Here is a 16,855-nt window from a genome sequence, read left to right as displayed (position 1 = left end):
CCAGGAGAAGTTCGACACTGAGCTCCAGGAGGAGAAGCAGGAAAAGAACGTTCTCCAAGAAGAGCTGATGAAGCTCAGAGATTCTTATCATGAGGTCTGTCAAAATCAGACTACCAACCAGGAGAAGTTCAACACTGAGCTCCAGGAGAAGAAGGTTCTCCAAGAAGAGCTGATGAAGCTCACAGCTTCTTACAATGTGGTCTGCCACTGTCATGAAGCTGATGTTTCCAGTCGGGAGCTCAATGGAGAGAGTAAGGATGATGTTACTGAGGAGAAGTCTCTCTCCAGTGTTCTCCCTGAGAAACCAAAGAAGACTTCACTCTGGAAGAGAATCCGCCACGCTCTGGGGTTGAGAAAACCACAGTGTTGGAAGTAGTCAGCAGCGCCCATCCAACAGCACCTGAGCTGACCTTACCCAGTGTTGTAATGTAACGAAGTACAAATACTTCTTTACATTTCTACTTAAGTAGAAATTTCACATATCTGTGCTTTACTTTGTTATTTTTTATTTCTGACAACTTTCACTTTTACTCCACTATATTTCCTAAGTAAAATGTGTACTTTTACTCCAATACATTTCTCCTAACCATCTTCGTTACTCATTACTACAAATTAAAATCAGAAGAAATTTGAGTTGGTGACGTAATGCCGTAAACTTTTTGTGGTATATACGTGTGCCTGCAATATATATTATGCCAGTGGGTGGCAGTGTCACTCGATGTACCCCATGAAGAAGAGAGTGACTGTGACTGGTACCTGAATAAGAAAGAGTGAAGTTTGTTCCGCTGAATTAGCTTGCCTGTTAACGTCTTTTTTCATTTACACTACACAACACATTCATTGTCATGTCAACCACCAAGCACGAAGAAGAAGAAGTCCCGCTTGTCTGGGTGTTGTGGTGAAAAACTAAGTTCCACTCGTGGTCCAAAAGTCCAAAAATTCAGTTAAAAAAAAAAATTAGTAGAAGTCAACTTAAAAGCAGCAGAGTTTTATTGTCGACAACAAAACCTGAGAGCATTCAGTAGCGAGCCGGAGCTGCACCAGAAGAACTCTGACTAACAGTGGTGTTGCTCCGCTTTATCTATCCTTAAGGGCCACACCTGTTACGACCTTCCCCCTGGAAAGTCTCCAAGCACCCGGGTTACTTGCGTACGTTGGACTTGAATTTACCCCTGGAAAGCCTCCAAACACCTGGGTTGCTTTGGCCTTGGAGCTGGGACTTTCCCTCTGGAGAGCCCCTACCGTACCATGATGAGTCTCTTTTTCTTTTACACAGTTTTTCTTACTCTTGACACCATTATATCTGTCCAAACCATTTACTATTTTTTAAAAGATATTTGTCTCTGATTTTACACCATTATTCAATTCAATTCAATTTTATTTATATAGCGCCAATTCATAATTTACATTATCTCAAGGCACTTTACATTTAAAGGTCAAGACCTTAAAACAATATTAACATAGAGAAACCCAACAGTTCCCACAATGAGCAAGCACAGGCGACTGTGGAGAGGAAAAACTCCCTCATTAACAGGGAGAAACCTCTGGCAGAACCAGGCTCAATGTGGGCGGTCATCTGCCTCGACCGGTTGGGGTGAGGAAAGAAAAGTAAGGGGGGAGGAAAGGAGAGATGGGTGGAAAGCGGGGGAGAGAAGAGAGATGAGGTGGAGAGAGAGAGACCGGTAACAATTTGGTACCATCAAAATCAAGGCTAACCATAACAATAACAATGTATAGATCTACAACATGACTAGATATATTAATAAATTGCTGAGTTCTTGTAATAAATGCAGACAATGGTGATGGTGGTCGTTGTGGTCCTGTAGTCCCGGTGCCGGAGTTATCTGAAACGAGATAGAGAGAAGAGCCAGAGGGACTATGGGAGGACAAAGTGACACTTTGACATGATGACATGTTAAAACTAATAAATAAATAAATAAATGAGTGTGGGGGGGCAGAGAGACAGAGAGACAGAGGGAAGTGAAGAAGTGCTCAGTGCATGATGGGCGTTCCCCCAGCAGTCTAAACCTATAGCAGCACAACTAAGGGATGGTTCAGGACTCACCTGATCCAGCCCTAACTATAGGCTTTATCAAAAAGGAACGTTTTTAGTTTTACTTTAAATGCTGAGACAGTGTCTGCCTCCCGAACCCAGAGTGGGAGCTGGTTCCACAGGAGAGGAGCCTGATAGCTAAATGTTCTACCTCCTGCTCTACTCTTACAGACTCTTGGAACCACTAGAGAGCCTGTGTTTTGGGAACGAAGTGATCTACTTGGATAATAAGGTGTTATCAGCTCTTTGATATATGAGGGGGCGTGATTGTTGAGGGCTTTAAAAGTGAGGAGCAGGATCTTAAATTCTATTCTAAATTTTACCGGGAGCCAATGTAAGGAAGCTAAGACAGGAGTGATATGATCTCTCCTTTTAGTTCCTGTCAGCACTCGTGCTGCAGCATTTTGGACCAACTGGAGACTTTTAACAGTCTTCATGGAGCATCCTGCTAATAGAGAGTTGCAGTAATCTAATCTAGAGGTTACAAACGCGTGGACTAGTTTTTCAGCATCCTGCTTAGACAGGATGTTTCTAATTTTGTTAATATTGCGCAGATGGAAGAAAGCCGTCCTAGACACTAGTTTAATATGGGGGTCAAATGACATGTCTTGGTCGAACAACACTCCAAGGTTCCTCACAGTGGAGCTGGAAGCCAGACTGACACCATCCAAAGTGACTATCTGGTCAGACAGTGTTTCTCTGAGATGTTTAGGGCCAATTACAACAACCTCAGTTTTGTCTGAGTTTAAAAGTAGAAAATTTTGGGTCATCCACGCCTTGATATCTTCGAGACATTCCTGAAGTTGAACTAGGCGATTAGATTCATCATGCTTCATGGAAATATACAATTGGGTGTCGTCTGCATAGCAGTGGAATTGTATGTGGTGCTGTCTGATAATGTTGCCTAAGGGGAGCATATATAGGGTGAGGAGTATTGGTCCAAGGACAGAACCTTGTGGAACTCCATGATTAACTTGCATGTGCATGGAGGAGTCATTGTTAACATTAACAAATTGGAATCTATCTGATAAATATGATTTAAACCAGTGTAGTGCTGTTCCTTTAATTCCTATATGTTGTTCTAATCTCTGTAGCAGAATCTTATGATCTATTGTGTCGAAGGCTGCACTAAGGTCCAACAAGACGAGGACAGAGACAAGTCCATCATCTGATGCCATAAGAAGGTCATTAGTGACTTTCAATAGTGCTGTTTCTGTGCTGTGATAGGTTCTAAATCCTGACTGACATTTTTCCAATAAACCGTTACTATCTAAGTAACCACACAGCTGGTTAGCAACGGCTTTTTCTAGGATTTTGGAAATGAAGGGCAGGTTGGATATGGGTCTATAATTAGCTAAAACCTCTGGATCAAGCGTAGGCTTTTTAAGCAGAGGTTTAATAACGGCTACCTTAAAAGCCTGTGGTACGTAGCCGGTTAACAAAGACATGTTAATCTGATTTAATATGGAACTGTCAATTAGGGGGAGGACTTCTTTAAAAAGTCTAGTTGGAACAGAGTCCAGCTGACAAGTAGTTGGTTTGGATGATGAAACTAACGAGGTCAGTTCAGGAAGATCAATAGAGTAAAATTTGTTTAGACATAAATCTGGTGCTATGGTTTCAGGACCAGACAATGAATCCGTGTTATTCACTGGGAGGAGGTCGTTGATTTTATCCCTGATGGTTGTAATTTTATTAACGAAGAAGCTCATGAAGTCATTGCTTCTCAGATCTAGAGGAATAGATGGGTCAGTGGAGGTGTGACTTTCTGTCAGCCTGGCTACAGTGCTGAAGAGGAACCTGGGGTTGTTCCTATTTTCTTCTATTAGTAATGAGTAATACGAGGTTTGGGCATTTCTAAGTGCTTTTTTGTAATTTATAAGGCTATTCTTCCAGGCTAGGTGGAAGTCTTGGCGATTGGTGGAGCGCCACTTCCTTTCTAGCTTCCGCGATGTCTGTTTTAGAACGCGCGTTTGGGAATTATACCACGGAGCTAATCTCCTCTGACTTACTCTCTTCTTTTTTAATGGGGCGACAGCTTCAAGTGCTGTTTTTAGTGAGGCTGCAGTACTATTTACAAAGTTATCAACTAGTGTGGGAGTAAGGTTTTGATAATCTTCTTGTATTGTACTGACACATGGCTGAGAGGGAAGTGAGGAAGGGAGCAGTTCTTTAAATTTGTGAACAGTTTTGTCAGATAAACATCGACTGTAATAGACTTTCCGTCCAGAATTGACGTAATTAACAATTCTGAATTCAAATGTAAGTAAAAAATGGTCAGACAGAAGCGGGTTCTGTTGGAATATTGTTACATTTTCTATGTCAATGCCATATGTCAGGACAAGATCAAGAGTGTGATTCAGGCAGTGGGTCGGTTGATTCACATGTTGAGTGAAACCAATCGAGTCTTTTATTGATTTAAATGCTGAACTAAAGCTGTCATTGGCAACATCTACATGAATATTGAAATCACCGGCTATAATGATTTGATCTGTTTTAAGGACTAATTCTGATAAAAATTCAGAGAATTCAGATAGGAATTCAGAGTAAGGGGCGGGTGGACGATAAATGATGACTATATTAATTGGTTTATGTGACGTCAGGCTTGGGTGGACGAGGCTGGTTCTAAGATTTTCGAAAGAGTCATAACTCTCTTTTGGTCGGGGGTTGATAGATAGATCAGATTTAAAGATTGCTGCAACCCCTCCACCTCTGCCTGTGTTCCGAGGAATGTGAGTATTAGAGTGGGTTGGGGGCGTCGCTTCATTTAAACCTACATATTCTCCGTCTTGTAGCCAAGTTTCGGTTAAGCATAATAAATCTATTTGATGATCAGTAATGAGATCATTTATAAGTAAAGATTTTGAATTTAGTGACCTGATATTTAATAAAGCGCATTTTATAGTTGTGTTTTCAGCTGATGTTTTGGCTGTGTTAATTTTGACTAAGTTTGAGTGTATCACCCCTCTTCTGTGTACTTTTGATTTAAAGAAATTAGGTGGTCGGGTGGCAGACAGTTTCTATAGGACATTGTGATGGTGACTGTTTGAATAGAAGCGCAGAGAAGCGTGTAGGACTGCGACTCTGCCTCCTGGTCTCAACTCTGGATTGTCACGGTGTGGACTCTCTAACAAACGTCGTCATGTTTCTAGATATGAGAGCTGCTCCATCCCAAGTGGGATGAATACAGTCTCTCCTAATCAGACCAGGTTTCCCCCAAAAAGTTTTCCAATTGTTAACGAAGCCCACGTTGTTATCTGGACACCACCTCGACAGCCAGCGGTGAAAGGATGACGTGCGACTAAACGTGTCATCGCTGGAAACATTAGGCAGGGGTCCAGAGAAAATTACGGAGTCCGACATTGTTTTTGCATATGTACACACCGAATCAATATTGATTTTTGTGATCTCCGACTGACGTAGTCGGAGGTCATTACTGCCGACGTGAATAATAATCTTACTGTACTTACGCTTACCCTTAGCCAGCAGTTTTAAATAGGACTCTACGTCGCCCGCTCTGGCCCCGGGAATACATTTAACTGTGGTCGCTGGTGTCGCTAACTTCACGTTCCTTAGAATAGAGTCGCCAATAACCAGAGTTTGTTGCTCAGCGGGTGTGTCGCTGAGTGGGGAAAATTTATTAGACACGTGAACGGGTTGGTGGTGAACCTGGGGCTTCGGTTTAGGGCTACGCTTCTTGTTTCACACAGTCACCCAACCCACCTGTCCTCCCGGCTGCTCGGGAGCTGCTGGGGGGGCTGGAGAAGCTACAGCTATGTGGCTCGCACCGGCTACTGGGGACTGGCTAGCTACATCTCTACACGATCTACTCTCCATGGTGCAGAGCCGCGACTCTAAAAGGCTCATCCTCGCCTCCATCCTGGCAAATAAGCTACATTTAACACATGTGTCGTTATCGCTAAAGGAGGCAGAAGAGTGACTGAACATCAAACACACTGAGCAGGAGAGAGCAGGGGAGTGAGAGGGAGAAGCCATCGTTAGCTGCTAATGCTAAATTGCTTTAGCTAACGGGTAGTGTGTGGCTCACAGTGGTTTTATCAACGAGTCGCTGAGACAAGGGGGTGTATGAGCGACAAGTCAAGATAGCACAACTATGAAAGCAACTTAGAATTAGCGTAAATGATTAGGATGTGAAAGGGTACAGTGAGAGACGAAGAGGAGAAGAGACCGATACAACACACAGTAGCTAACACCGGAAGTGACACAATACGCTCACCGCAATACGTCAGCACGTCCAGCAGAGGAAGGGAAAAGATAGACATTCTTGTCAGACTGTCTTTAAAAAAAACAAAAAGATTTCTTCACACAAGTTATACATACACTACATACTGATTGTTACACATAGAGTATATTGTTTGATTTGTTTGATGATTCGTAATATCTGTCTTAAACTTATTGTAATCATTAGCAATTTATGTTATAATCACTCCTCAGTTTGCAGTGCAGATTAAAGGTACATAGTGACATTCATGTGTGACACAGTGTAATGAACAGAAATTTTACTACACGGGCATGTCACATTATTGATGCCATCATGGAAGCACTTGCTGCCGGCTCTGCTGCTAACGTTAATGCTCCGGTAGCAGATGACGAGCATCTCGACTAAAGTGGCGAACTTGGTGAACTCCGTGGTGGTGATGAAGATAACGTTACACCGGCCGTATTGTCAAGAAATATTTTCGTACATTGGAGTGAAAGATTCTTCCTACCAGATTAAGTGCCTGTTATGCCTACAGAGAGTGACTGAAATATTGGCATTCAAAAACTCCCCGTCCAACCTAAAGAAGCACATCGAGATAGGTTAAATACATTTTCATTCAATGAAGCCATAATGTCATGTTGGGACCTGGTATCTGTGAACCATAGTTGGGCCTACATGTGTAGTCAAAAGCCTGACCGCATGTCTCCTTTGCTCTGGAGACAAAGGAGAGCTTCCAGAACTCAGTCTCCCAGGGTGCTTCCTCTTCACATATAGGTGGTAAAACTGCTCCAGAAGACAACTCTCAACCACTATTGGTCACTGTGTCCCCCATGACCCATGAGGTCACAAGGCCAATATAAGCCGAGTTTCCTAGCTCTCTTCTCTCTTCTGCCTCTTCCCCTGCTGACCGCTCCTGGTGGAGTAGGTTCTGGCCCTGCTCTCCCAGCCAGGGAGACTTCCTCCCTACACAAGCTCCTCAACTTCCAGCAGGCCTGCCTGGAGCAGACTGCTAAAACCTTCCAAAGGCAGCGACGCGAGAGCCTGCCTAAGAACTTCAGCACAATTGGCCACGACACAAGGTCTGACCAGCAGATGCACAACAGGAGCCACAAACCAACAAGACCACTTCACTCGACTTCAAACAGCACATCCAAAAAGGAACTTTCCCTCTTTTTCATGGACTACCCGTCAACTGGGCTCTATTATTACGCTAGGCTAAGCAAAGGACTGTTTAGTCCTATTTCAATTCCATGTGATGTTTATAAGTTTGAATTGTGTTGTTGTGATATTTGGTAATATGTTATTTGAAAGTTAATGTTAGTTCTGTTATACTGATCAGTTTCTTTGCATGCATCTAACTACTTTCTTTAACCTGGCACCAACACCTCACAAACTCATTTCCACAAACTTAACACATACATGTGATCTCAGCCACATGGTCTCACAACTCCATCTTCATTAATGTTGCATAAGTGTGAATTTTGCCAACCTCTAAACTGTCAAGAACTCCATATCCTTCCACTTTGCTAGCTATTGATGTGGTAATTTTGGTTATAGTTATTTATTTAATTATTAATCAGAGTTCCAAATTTGTAGTCAGTAAGACTTATTCCTTAAATTGGCTATCTTTTCCCTTCCTTTGAAGGGTGGTGCCCCGATTTATCCTTTATCAGTTTAATATTAATATTTTTAATATTAATATTTAATATCTCTCTGATAGCCACATTTATTGAATGCCCAAAAGCAAACCATTTAATGGTGCCCCGCATGAAGGAAAGTACATAATCGTACCCCGCGCAAGGGAAAGTACATAATCACAACATTTTTCGTGCTCTGTGTGAGGCAAAGTCATGAATAATAACATTATTTTGACTCCTCGTGGAGCACAGCACAACAGTCAACGTTATTTAAGTGATCGCTGCTGATGACGGGCTCTCCATCTCCTCTTTACTCGCATCCATTTTTTTCGCCTAAATATGGATTTATCCTCACCCAAAAGGCAGAGCATATTCTCCAGTCCCTGCAAAGGCTTTGTTCTCACATGTGAACTGGTCCACGCACCCCTCCAGCCAGCCACGTCAGATGAAGATTCAGAGAGACTGCATGGAGAGGACACTGTGATGGGAGAATCTCCAAGAGTGGTCACACCACTGGGGCTGTGAGGTGGCCACCTTTTGTGTTTTCCTCCTGTGGATGACTGCTCTTCAGGGTAGGACAATTTCTCTTCCAGGAGTCTTTGGAGCTATTATATATTGATTGTTGGACAGAGCTGGAATTAGTGATACTGTGGCTTAATTGTTCATTTCTTCTTTGTTCCACAGGCACAGCAGCAGTGCAGCACGGCTCATCTCCAATTGGGACATGATGTTGCAACTTATCACCTAACTAATACTATTTCCAATAATGTGACTATGCCACGGAAATAATTCAGAAAAGAAAGGAGTACGCGGGAATTAAGAAAGTTTTAAAAGAGAGAGGAATCCGTTTCTAGACACCTATGGCCAGAATGAGGATACACTGGGACACTGGGACATGGCCATGGCAACAGGTAGGAAACAAAGAGGACACCGCAACACGAGCAAAACATAAACTACAGAAATACCGAGGAATGGACAAATAAAGTATGTAAGTGCATCTAAATGAATAAGTAAGTGAAAGATAACACATGTTAGACACTGAAGACAAATAGTCTAAGAGATTGTATATAGGTCTTCAGTCTTCACTGTTAGGACTCATCGGACGCTGTATGTGTGAGCTATAATGATCACTTCATTCCCAAAACACAGGCTCTCTAGTGGTTCCAAGAGTCTGTAAGAGTAGAGCAGGAGGTAGAACTTTTAGCTATCAGGCTCCTCTCCTATGGAACCAGCTCCCAATCTGGGTTCGGGAGGCAGACACTGTCCCAGCATTTAAAGTAAAACTAAAAACCTTCCTCTTTGACAAAGCCTATAGTTAGGGCTGGATCAGAGGAGTCCTGAACCATCCCTTAGTTGTGCTGCTATAGGTTTAGACTGCTGGGGGAACTCCCATTATGCACTGAGCACTTCATCACTTCCCTCTGTCTCTCTGCCCCCCCACACCTGTTTATTTATTTATTTATTTATTTTAACATGTCATCATGTCAAAGTGTCACTTTTTCCTCCCATAGTCCCTCTGGCTCTTCTCTCTCTCTCGTTTCAGATAACTCTGGCACCGGGACTGCAGGACAACAACAACTACCATCACCATTGTTATCATTAATTACAATAACTCAGTAATTCATTAATATATATAATCCTGTTGTAGATCACTACATTGTTATTGTTATCTCTCTCTTCTCTCCCCCGCTTTCCACCCATCTCTCCTTTCCTCCCCCCTTACTTTTCTTTCCTCACCCCAACCGGTCGAGGCAGATGACCGCCCACATTGAGCCTGGTTCTGCCAGAGGTTTCTCCCTGTTAATGAGGGAGTTTTTCCTCCCCACAGTGCTTGCTCATTGTGGGAACTGTTGGGTTTCTCTACGTTAATATTGTTTTAAGGTCTTGACTTTTAAATGTAAAGTGCCTTGAGATAATGTAAATTATGAATTGGCACTATATAAAAAAAATTGAATTGAATTGAATTAATGAGACAGATGCTCAAGAGAATCTGGATAACAAGAATGGACCTCACTAAGGATGGGCCCCCATATTTCATCTGAATTTCCCCTCAACCCACGGGGGAAACGTGGGGGGCAAGTGCCTACTGTTGTATTCTTAGTTCGATTTTTTTTTTATTGCTGAGTTGCTCAATGTTCTTTGGGCTATTGTTTGTTCTCATGGTATATAATATATATATATATATATATATATATCATGGAGTATAATGCCATTTTCCAAAGCTATAAATGAACAGCATATCGTTAGTGTCGTTAAATGTTAATGGGTTAAATAATCCAATTAAAAGGACTAAGATAATTTTGAAAATGAGAAAACTTAAGGCTCAAGTTATCTTCATGCAGGAAACACACCTTTCCCAGGAAGAGCATGAAAAGCTGAAGAAATTTCGTTTTAGAAACACCTATTACAGTACTTGTAAACAAAGCAACAAAAGAGGTGTGGCAATACTTATACAAAACTCAACTAAATTTGAATGTCTAAAAGAAATCAAGGATACAGAAGGACAATATATTATAGTGAAGGGGAAACTAGAGGAAGAGATGGTTACGTTAATTAATGTATATGCCCCTCCAGAGAGTACTAAACAATTCTTTAAATCATTATTCCCAGTCATGGCCTTAAAATCTGAAGGTATAGTGATATGTGCTGGTGATTTTAATATGATAATGGATCATAGGGTAGACAGAACAAGTATAAAAAGAAATAAGACACATATATCTAAATTTGTAAACATGTCGTTGAAGGAACATGGACTGGTTGATGTATGGCGTGAACTGCATCCGAAGGAAAAAGACTATACACATTACTCTACTTTATATAACACCCCTCGCCCGGGGAGTAACTCAATGTAGAACCGCCACTGCCCTTAAGGAAGGTAGATTGCCACCCTCATGTAATGAAGCAATCATATCTGGAGGGTAAAGATGCAGAATATTGTCACAATTACAGACCCATTTCTATGCTCAATGTAGATTACAACTGTGGCGTTTGACCACGCCACCGGGTTCCCCTCACGACAGCCAGAGACAGACCAGTTCAACCATTGCGGGTTCAGAAACATCTTTTTATTTAATCAAACTTAACGTACACAAAACATGGAACCTAACAGGTCCAGCACTATTTGCTGGACCTTCAGCTTCACCCCCGTGTGTGTCCTTCTCTCTCCCGAGTCTAGTGCGTTCTCGGAGTTCTCACGAGGCAGCTCTGCTGCCTCCTTTTAAAGTCTGAGGATCAATCAGCTAACAGCTCTCACCTGTGCTGATTGATCCTCTGTGGTGCAGGTGAAGGTGCTCTCTCCGCCCCTTCACCTCCACATACCCCCACCGTCAAACTCAGGCCCGGGAGCTATCCGGCCTGAACTACTCCCCCCCCTCCCATCCGGCCAGGGGAGGAACCCAGCCCACCGACTGAGGCGCTCCGGGGGTCGAGCAGGTGGGCGTCGCGGGACGCGGCCTCTCTCAGGCGGCCTGGAAGGTGGGCGCCGCCGCACGGGCACCTTGGACCCCGGAGCAGGTGGGCGCCGCCGCACGGGCACCTTGGACCCCTCAGCAGGTGGGCGCCGCCGCACGGGCACCTTGGACCCCTCAGCAGGTGGGCGCCGCCGCACGGGCACCTTGGACCCCGGAACAGGTGGGCGCCGCCGCACGGGTGACCCCGCCGACCTCGGCACTGGGACCGGAGGCGTCAGCTTCTCCGCTGACCTCGGCGCAGGAAGAGGAGCAGGACCCGGAGGTGTCGGCTTCCCCGCCGACCTCGGCACCGGGACCGGAGGCGTCAGCTTTTCCGCTGACACGGGAACAGGAAGAGGAGTCGGCCCGGGAGGTGTCGGCTTCGCCGCCGACCGAGCTCCCCGCCCTCTCCAGCTCGGTGCCGCAGGTGAGGCGCTCAAGCCTCATCCTCTCCGTCTGCCTCAGGAGCTCCTCCGTCTGCCTCTGCGTCCGCCTCAGGATCTCCTCCGTCTCCTTCCCCAGCGATTGTACCCGGTCCATGTCTCTGGCTGTGTGAGGTCCCTGTTCGGGTGCCAGTGTGGCGTTTGACCACGCCACCGGGTTCCCCTCACGACAGCCAGAGACAGACCAGTTCAACCATTGCGGGTTCAGAAACATCTTTTTATTTAATCAAACTTAACGTACACAAAACATGGAACCTAACAGGTCCAGCACTATTTGCTGGACCTTCAGCTTCACCCCCGTGTGTGTCCTTCTCTCTCCCGAGTCTAGTGCGTTCTCGGAGTTCTCACGAGGCAGCTCTGCTGCCTCCTTTTAAAGTCTGAGGATCAATCAGCTAACAGCTCTCACCTGTGCTGATTGATCCTCTGTGGTGCAGGTGAAGGTGCTCTCTCCGCCCCTTCACCTCCACAACAACATATACACATCCATTATAGCAAGGAGAGATCAGAATTTCATGACAGAATTAATTGACGAGGACCAAACTGGATATACTACAGGACGACAAACATTAGATAACATAAGAAGGACCCTGCAAATAGTAAACTCGATACAAATGAAGGAAACTAAGGCTATATTGCTGAGTCTTGATGGCGAAAAGGCTTTTGATGGCGTAAATTGGATATTGGTATATTTAACATTAGAATGTTTTGGATTTAACAAAGAAGCCATTAAATGCATCAATGCAATATACCAGAATGCTATAGCTAGAATAAAAATGAATGGTAGTCTAACAAAAAGCATAAAGCTACAGAGGGGAACACGCCAAGGATGTTGCCTGTCCCCTCTCCTCTTTGACTTATACATTGAACCTCTGGCGCAGGCTATAAGACAGTGTGAGGAAATAAAGGGAATACATATTAAAAAACAAAAACATGTAATAAGTCTGTTTGCAGATGATGTAATAATATATTTAGAAAGACCTGATACAAGCCTAACACATTTAAGTATATAAGGATATACAGAGACCACTCATTATATAAAACAAATGTGAATAAAACACAGATTCTGGCTTTTAATTATACCCCTTCCCAAGAAATTACAAATGCTTATAAATGGAAATGGAAGTCAGAAAGCATAAAATATCTTGGGGTAACCCTAACAAAACAGATAAGCCATCTTCAGAAGATAATTCCAGCCATGTTTTCATTGTGATCAGATTCATATACAAATTAAGAGGATATTGAGAAATTGTCGACCATATCACTGGAGTTCAGTTCAAAGATTGACATTATTAAAATGAACATTTTCCTGATGCTGTTGTATTTCTTCCAATCCCTTACTGTCAAGATACAGTTAGAAAGATTTAAAACCTGGGACAAATTGATATCGAGGTTCATTTGGAGTGGTAAAAAACCAAGAATAAAATATAGCACGCTGCAACTGGCTAAGAATCGGGGGGGATTCCCATGGCACTCCCAAATTTAAAGGATTATTATGAGGCAGCACAACTTGGTCAAGTGGTGTGACAAGCATTATAACTCCAAATGGAAAGAGATTGAGATGAGGGTGGCTAGCAAACCAGTGCAATCCCTTTTGGGCAACATTACATTGATAAAAACTACTAAAAGGTTCAATAGATCCAAGAACCTCCCACACACTGACTATCCGGGCTGATTTCAATAAAAGGCATAGATTGGAAAAGAAAGTGAGATTGTTGAGCTGGATTGCATATGATGAAAGATTCAGGCCAAACTTGAGTGACCTGACATACAGAAACTGGGAGAGGAAGGGAATCACTGCCATGTGTACAATACTAAAGAATGCAAACATAATGTCTTTTCAGGACCTTAGAGAAATGTATGGATTAAAAAATTAGGATTTTTTTAGATAACTACAGCTAAGGGATTATATTATAAGGGAAATAGGGAGCGCAAAAATATTAAACGGAGTGATAGATGTACTAATGCGAGTATATAATGGGTCAAAAATCAAGGTGGTATCTGTGTTACATCAAAACCTCAGAGACTGTACGAGTGCTTCAACTGATTACATTGGGGCTAGATGGGAGACAGAGCTGGTCCTGCAGTCAGGCCCCGTGTTCAGCCAGGCAGGGCCTCACAACCAGACACAGGTTAGGTACTAACTATAGGTTAGAGAGCGATTCAGCGGAACTTTATCAATACCTGTATCAAGAAAGATACTTATTAATGGAGGAGGTCGTAATTCATGATTACTCAGAGTAGTGAACCTGATTGAGTATAGAGACTTATTATAATGGCCCAGTAAAGTATATGAGTTGCTTATGGACGAGGCAGTTATGTGATCCTGTAAGATAACTGTAGAATAGATTTTTATATTTGTATCTGAAAGAACATAGTTCCAAAGAAATCAGGTGTAATCATGACAGTGGATATATATATATATATATATATATATATATATATATAGTATATAGAAGTATAGGAAGTGTCCATATCTCCATTTAGCTCAAAATCACAGTGAAAAAATATCACAACAAAACAGCTTCTAAATAAAAGTATTAGATTCTTGTGTAACCCAGGTTAAAAATCTTTATTAAAAACAATAAATTAGTTGATTGAATGAAGAAAAGTGAAATTCATGGTGGAAAAATCAATTCATTAATACTACGTTTTGGTTAATAATAAAAAACAGATGTTTATCTAAAAGGAGAGATAGAACCATAATAAAATAATTTATAGAGAGTTTTAGTTTGAAGGAGACGGGTTGGAGACGGTCTGTCACCCAATCAGAAAAGAAGCCCCGCCCATTGAGCTGATCGGAGCAGGTTCACTTCCTCTGAAGTTGCCGGGAAGAGAGAGAGCAAGGCGCATTAAACAGACACTCACCATAGGAAGATAAAACAAGAAAAGTGGATCAGACTCGGAAAAGCTGCCGAAGAAATCTCCCGGGACGACCAGGACCTGTGTGAGCACAGTCGGAGGAACCTCTCGGGAAGAGAAACGCATCGGTGAGCGGCCGTCTTGATGTGCTAAAGGCTAATAGCTAATGCAATGAGTTAAACCGTTAGCATAGGAGCTAACATCGGATCACTAGCTCCGGTGCTGATTGGCGCGAGAGCGACACACTACGACACACCACACATTAATGCTGAAGCCCTGATCCGACATTTTAAAGGTGCATTGTGAGACATTTGTTTGCTCCTTTGTTGCACATAGAGCTGTATTATGTGTGTGTTTAGCACCTTATTTATGCATTCTAAGCTCATCCAGCCATATTTTATTAGCTGTGCACATTACATGTTTTTCTTTCTAGATGATTGATATTGTTTTATGTGCTAATTACGATGTAAAGAGCACAGGATATTTTGATACTGTTGATTTGGAGTGAGGAAGATTATTTCAATAACATAATCTGATATTTTGAGTGTTGCTTATTTTATTACTGAACATTGTGATAGCATGTTGCAACAGTAATTGAGTAAAATTGTTATTCTCTATTAGGCCTGGGACGATAACAAATTTTGCTGGACGATATATTGTCCCACGAATTGTTGCCGATAAACGATATTATTGTCAACATGATAATATATCATAATAATGCACACCCTTTCAAATACAATAAACTTATAATAAATAAAATGGCTTATCAAGTCTCGATTAACAAAATTGCACTTCAATAAATATTGAACATTTAGGGCGTTTGTGACATGTATTTTCTCGCAGGCAATTCGTTCTGTCTGTCAAACGTTTGCAGCATCTCTCTCAATGCTGGTTTTTCAACTGTACTAAAGGGCAGCATTTCTTTTGCGATGTAGCGAACTACCATTTTTGCTCCATTTATATTTACTTTGTCGACCAAACGCCTCAGTGAGTGTTGACTTTCGGGACGAAGGCTCTGCATCTTGAGGTGCACTTTTTTTTCCCCAGCTGGGAACACTGGGTTGGGTGGTTGTGCTTTAGGTGGGCATGCGAGTTTGTTGTGTTGCTTTTTTTTGTTGACACCACTTTTGAACTGGCTCGTCCGTGTTGATGGGCTCACCTTGCTCATTCGGTGAGCAGATGTGGTAGAAATAATTTTTTTTGTACAATGTTTATTTTTTTTAGTACATCAGTTTGGCTGAAATCTGTGGTGCTTCCACCTGCTGAACACAGAATAAACTATAAGTACCAGTCTTGGCTGCTTAACACAGCTCATATTACATGTGTAAAAATTATTGTAGGCTATTGTATTGTACAGTATCTGTAAATAATCGTGTTTCTCCTCTGTTCCTTAATATCTACAGATATGACAATGATTTCAGCATAAAACATCCTTTAACATGACTTTTTTAATTTCATTACATGAAGCACTGCAACACCTGATGTCCTCTGAATCCACTGTGGCAGCAGCAACAAGGTGGCAGCTTCAGGCTGGTCAACATGTTAATAATATTGAGTCAATTTCTATAATGAATGAACACTGTTATCACAACAATGTTCATCTTTTACTTTCTGATTTGATAAACTTTAGATAAAAAGTCTTTTCTTTTTTGTCATAGGAGACAGAACACGGTCAGCACAGCTGTGTCCCTCAGGTTCGTCCGTCCCTAATAAAATGACAGGAAACATAAAAGTATGGCATTATTGCCGAGATAAGTGTTACTTTCAAACAAAGTCTATGTCCTTATATTCTGTGGATATTCAACTATGTATTTGAATATGGTTTGGGATTAAACAGTGTACTACAATGAATGTGCAGTATGGAGTTCTTTCACATTAAAAGTATTGCATTTATAATGTAATGCATCATGTGCAATCATTTGCTTTAATTGTTAGTAAGTTATGAAAACAGGTCTATACCTGGTAGGTAAACTGTTCATTCATAAATAAAGTCCAGCTCAACAAGTTTCACACTGCAGCAGCTGCACTAACGTTATTTCTGAACCAATAATCTAATAAAACATTATTACTGAAGTTACCCACAGTAACGTAGTCAAGCCAAATAGGTTGGGGAGCTGAACAACTTTACATAACGTTAAATATCTAACTTGGTGGAGCTCATTCACTAAACACACAGTCGCCTTCAGTTTAAA

General features: G+C 42.2%; 1 long non-coding RNA gene across 1 annotated transcript; it reads right to left on the bottom strand.

Moving 5' to 3' along the window:
- Window positions 1–1,362: 1,362 nt before the first annotated feature.
- Window positions 1,363–7,379, bottom strand: LOC138406694 (uncharacterized). The gene is made up of 2 exons (XR_011240029.1): window positions 2,066–7,379; window positions 1,363–1,844 (listed from the first exon to the last, which is right to left on the bottom strand). It is a non-coding gene; the product is annotated as an uncharacterized lncRNA (long non-coding RNA).
- Window positions 7,380–16,855: the final 9,476 nt, after the last annotated feature.

This window comes from Paralichthys olivaceus, chromosome 22 (genome assembly GCF_024713975.1).
Source record: "Paralichthys olivaceus isolate ysfri-2021 chromosome 22, ASM2471397v2, whole genome shotgun sequence".
Classification (NCBI taxonomy): domain Eukaryota; kingdom Metazoa; phylum Chordata; class Actinopteri; order Pleuronectiformes; family Paralichthyidae; genus Paralichthys; species Paralichthys olivaceus.
Note: the sequence above shows the minus strand (reverse complement) of the source record. Positions and strands in the feature narration are given on the sequence as shown.